The sequence below is a fragment of the Lycium barbarum genome, chromosome 10 (assembly GCF_019175385.1).
Source record: "Lycium barbarum isolate Lr01 chromosome 10, ASM1917538v2, whole genome shotgun sequence".
NCBI classification, from domain to species: Eukaryota; Viridiplantae; Streptophyta; class Magnoliopsida; order Solanales; family Solanaceae; genus Lycium; species Lycium barbarum.
The window spans coordinates 27,573,920-27,579,104 of NC_083346.1; the positions used below are offsets into that span (position 1 = coordinate 27,573,920).

A 5,185-nucleotide genomic window follows, 5' to 3' on the forward strand; every position below is an offset into this window, starting at 1 on the left:
TGCCAAAGGGGACTACAAATTAGTGCCATATGGTTGGACATCATAATAAGTATAGGGGTATATTGCAAGTGATCTAGGATCTAAGAAGAGTCCTAGACCCAAGCCAAGAGAATTTTCATAAGGCACTACAGTTTAGAGCCTAATTAACATACATAACTATAGTTTGCCTAATTACCATTCGTAGCAAATTTTCCTTTGCCAGGAGCATGTATCTACTGTATTCGTTCGCGCAATGAATACAACATGTGTCAATTGTATTCATTCGCACAACGAATACAACCAAGGTAAAAATACAAAAATACATGAGTGTATACAAGGACACTAGATAACAAAAATACAGGGGTGTATACATGGGTACATAACAACAAAAGTACAGTCAAACAAGAATACACCCATGAGAATACAATCAATACAAAAATACAAACAACAAAAATATATTCCATAGCTGAAAAAATAATACATACATGGTACAATCAAGATGAGGTACAAAATACAAGGAGTATATACTTTGATCGTCAACTCATAATACAAGTATTTGCTATAAAGTTTCAGATGAATACAATGTAAAGGGAGTCAGCCACTACTCGCGAACCCCACGAAATCATCAATCTTGTGGACTGGATTAAGAGTATTATGGACATCTCCACTCCGGAAACCCGTACGTGGAAAAAGCTTTTCGAGGATCGAAATATGATCCCTATCAACCACAGTAAGTAAACCTCTTCTTTTTTTCTTCTGGGTACCCCTTACACCAAAAAGAATTCACCATAAAGTTTTACCACGTTTGCCCGAATTTGCTCCTTTTGTACCTCTCACCGAGGTGCTGGATGATGCGGTCGAAGCACTCCGGACATCCAAAAAGCGAAAGAATGAAAACGTCTCTACAAGGGTTCTTCATCAAGTCCCCGTTCCAGTGCTAAACGGACCTAAAAAATCATTCGAACAGGCCCCGTGGGGACCAATTGGAACCCTCTCCATGCTTTCAACGTATCTACTCCAACCACCGGATCTTCTCTTGTGGTGGATTTAGACAGAGAGGGGCCTAAGGATAAAGATCAGCCCCTGGAAAGAAAGAGAAGGGCCGAAGAGTCTTTGCTATTTGCACAGATGGATGTTGTGGGCCACAGGGCCTCTCGGACGAGAGCTTTATTCACCCATGTTTTCTCCGTTGCCACTATCCTAAATACTCCACCGTCTTCTTCAGTTGCCTGCATTCCTTCTGTTATACCGGATTCTGAGGATTCAGTATCAGCAACCAACCCAGCTATTCAAACTCTCCCAACCTCGGATCAACAAAGGAGATCACCCTCCCCAGATCACCATCCTTCCCCTCAAAGTGAAGAGCTGGTGAATGAGTATCCGACTCTGACCGAAAAACCAACGAGTTCAGGATCGTCACTCTCCAGATTTTGGCCGAGTGCCATTTGCTATCCAAGCCCGTGAGAGTGGCCAACTATATGAAGCATGTGGCTTCGGAGAAGGACCGAAGGAAGACGCGTGCAGTCTCTTCAGAGTGCATTAGTAACGTCAGTACGTACGCCGCCGCTCGAGTAACTTTCTCTTTTCTTTGTATGTTTTTAAGGTTTTTCTTCCTATTTGCATTCTGACATTTCAAATTACCTTTCAGTCCAACTTCCTCTGAAACGAAGGGCTTCAGAGGATAATTGAGGAGAGGGTAGCATTTGCCTTCGATAAGGACTCTGCCAGGGAGCTGATGATAGTGGTGGAAACTAAGCTTGCTAGAGTTAACGAGTTGGAAGTAAACTTGCGCAATTGGAAGTAGATAAAGAGGCTTATAGTCAGCAAGCCAGCATCCCCCAATACCGGGTGGAGGATTTGAAAAAGAAACGGAATGAGGATAATGATTTTGTGGCTGAGCTAACAGTGCGCCTGTCCGGTCTCGAAGCTGATGTGCAATCCCTAGATGATTACCTCCGAATCAAAAGTGCCGAAGTAGAAGCTGTTCGGAAGGAGAACGAATCATTGAGGTCCCGGATGGATGTCATAGCTGCCTAAAATAAAAAGCATCAAGATGCAAATGTGGAGCTTTCCAGGACCAACGATGTTCTCCACTAAACCAATGACAACCTCATCCATGCTGCCGAAATCGCTGAAGCCAAGATCCAATCCAATATTGATAGTCACAATTTGGCTGTGATGCATAATGGCTATAAAATAAAGAGAAAGACCCTTGAAGCAGTGAAAGAGGGGAGCATCGTTGATATTGATGCCGAAATTGATCAAGCCTCGAGGTTGGAACTTGAATCAATGGAGACCCCCGAAGAGCCCTTTCCAGAAAAGGAAGAGGATAATGATGCTTTAACTGATGGCAACATCCTTCCCCTGGTCGAGCTCCATGAAAATCCGTCTGCTACTGGCGATGCTCCCGAAGCCCTCGCGTCTCCTCAGCTTCCTTGTTATAACCCGTATTTTATACATTCGGATATTTCAAGATAGTCGTGGTGAGTTGAGGGCAAGACTATTTTCCAAAGTTATTTAATATACAAGTTGCTCATTAGTATGGAAATGTTGAGAAAGGCTAAGGGTAAAAAGGGAAATTCACAAGGTGGTTTATGGTAATATTGTGGAAGGCTAGGGGCAAAATGGGAAATGCAAAAAAAAAAAAAGAGTTCATGATAAGGCACATGGCCGTGTGGTCCCCAGCCATGGCTTGGCCAATCGCCTCAAGCCATGAGGTGAGGCTTGTGTCCATTATGTGTAGGCCATGTGTATATATATATATATATAGGTGGGTGATGACCAAGCAAGATTATTAGTCATCTTTTCCAACTCAAGAAATTTGGAGAAACTTCAAGAAAAAGAAAGAGCCATATTCGGCCATGGCTAGAGGAAAATGATGCCATAGGATTGATCAAGAAAAATAATTTTCTTCTAGTATTCCAAGCAATTGGAACGTCCCTAACAACGTGGAGTAGTGGTTGGCTCAAGCAAAGCATTCATTTGTGCAATTTACCAACCCTAATCAAGTTGAGAAGTGAAAGAGTAAGGATCTTGGAAAAGCCGCGACCTAAGTTCGGATTAGCTTAGGAAGTGGACAAGGTATGTAAGACCTACCCTTTCTTTCTTTTGGCATGTCCTAGAGCTAAGTAAGTTATGATATGTATCTTGGGGTAACTCTATTCTTGATTCCGAGCTTGTTAATGATTCTTATTTACTTCTTGATATGAGTATACTTAGTATAGTCGAGCCTATTGTACGATTGAATAACAAGCAAAGCATAAAGAGTTCTTGTTTTTTTTAAAAAAGAGTTTGGTAAGTAGTAATGTCCCTAACTTTCGTAGACGGTCTCGGATTGTTTTGGAAACGTTCATGGAGGTTTCTATGATGAATAATGTCCATAACTTTCTTATGCTAACTCGGATTGACTTGAAACGTGCTTATGGCTTACTAATGATTTCGAGAAAATTAGTTTTGTACTAAAAGAAACATAAAGTTGATTTTCAAAACCACTCCGAAGGGGGTGCGAGATTTTACTATTTCGTTTCAATTATGATTCATGTTTACACTCCATAGCATCATTTCTTTGTAATGATATTCGTGGATTAAGTTGTGTTGACACCATCATCATTATTATTATGCCGGAAGCGGCATGCCCGAAGGGGCCATCATTATTATTATGCCGGAAGCGGCATGCCCGAAGGGGCCATCATTATTATTATGCCGGACGCGGCATGCCCGAAGGGGCCATCATTATTATTATGCCGGAAGCGGCATGCCCGAAGGGGCCATCATTATTATTATGCCGGAAGCGGCATGGCCGAAGGGGCCATCATTACTATGCCGGAAGCGGCCGTCCGAAGGGACTGTTTTGTTAGCATGTCGGAAGCGGCATGTGTGTTAGATCGCATCATTTACTTAAAGAATGTGTGTTCGCTTGCATTATTTACTTAAGGATTGTTTTGAGACCTCGTGTATACATTTATGCTTCTTCCAGCGAAGGCTGCAGGTATTGAGTTTGATTGTGATTTCTTCTCTCCTAAATCAAGCTATGGTTATGATTTGTTACCGCCTTACATACTCAGTACATTGCCCGTACTGACGTCCCTTTTGCCTGGGGGCGCTGCGTTTCATGCCACGCAGGTGTATACAGATGAGTGGAAGACATTGGCTATAGGATGTTCTCATGCTACCAGCTGGTTTGGCGAGCTCCATCTCAGTTCGGAGTGTTGCCGGGTCAAAGTACTTATGTCATGGTATCTTGTATATGTTAGAGACTTTGCAGACAGTGTCCTGTGGATAGGGCGTCGAGAAGTGCGAATCATTTGTAGATTTTAAAAGAGTATGTATTTTAGACGATTTCAATTGGTTTAAAGTACTCAATTGATTGAAAGTTTTCAAAATCATTATAAAGATAATGATCTCTATGTGAAAAAGTTCCACGTTTTAAAAGTTTTTGAAATGACAGGTTTTGATAGAGCGAATGTCTAAGGGTTCGCTCGACTCTGATGAGAGTCGGGTGCCCGTCATGCCCTATCAAGATTAGGGTGTGACATTCCTACCTCAGCCTCACTCCTTGAAAAAGCATTTTTTTGCTCTTTGGTTTTGTAATGCCCCCCGCTAGGTCACTTTTGGGCCCGAACTATTATAATGAAGTATGAACCGCCTTTTTTGACTTTGTTGATTTTTGTTAGTACAAAACTCACGCTTTCTTATGTTTTATTTATGAAACGAAAGTGTTTTCCCTCCAAAAGGGAAAAATAGCTTTCACGACTTTAAGTTTAACGTAAGTCTTGACAACCTTTTACCCTTAGGCACTTCGGACAATAATGACTTTCTTTTAGTCTTTCTTAAACTCCTTTTGAAGGAAAAAAGTAAGCCAGTTTTTCTAAACTAGAAAACAGTTTTGTCAATTATCACCTTCTAATTCAGGCTTTAGATTTGATGTTTGAAATACATTTGAGCGAAAATTCTCATTATCTGTTGAATCACTCTATTACACCCCGTACTTTCAGAGAAGCACTTATTAAATTTGAACGTAAGTATGTCGAGTTATGGCTAAGTAAAACAACTTTGGATTATGAGGAACGAAGGATTATTAAGTATATTGTATAGTATGATTAATGATAAATATCATGTATAGAGAGTTTCGAAATGTTCCGGGACCAAGAAAATCGAAGAAAATAAGTTTGTCGAAAATTTGGAAATTGGTAGAATTTTGGGTCAA

At 41.0% G+C, this 5,185-nt stretch overlaps 1 long non-coding RNA gene across 2 annotated transcripts; it reads left to right on the forward strand.

The window, feature by feature from the left end:
- Positions 1-440: 440 nt before the first annotated feature.
- Positions 441-4,616, forward strand: LOC132615898 (uncharacterized). 2 transcript variants are annotated; one of them, XR_009572884.1, is made up of 3 exons: positions 441-1,550; positions 1,628-3,060; positions 4,102-4,616. It is a non-coding gene; the product is annotated as an uncharacterized LOC132615898 (long non-coding RNA). The 2 variants fall into 2 exon arrangements; XR_009572885.1 differs by having other exon boundaries at positions 441-1,530.
- The last annotated feature ends 569 nt before the right edge of the window (positions 4,617-5,185 follow it).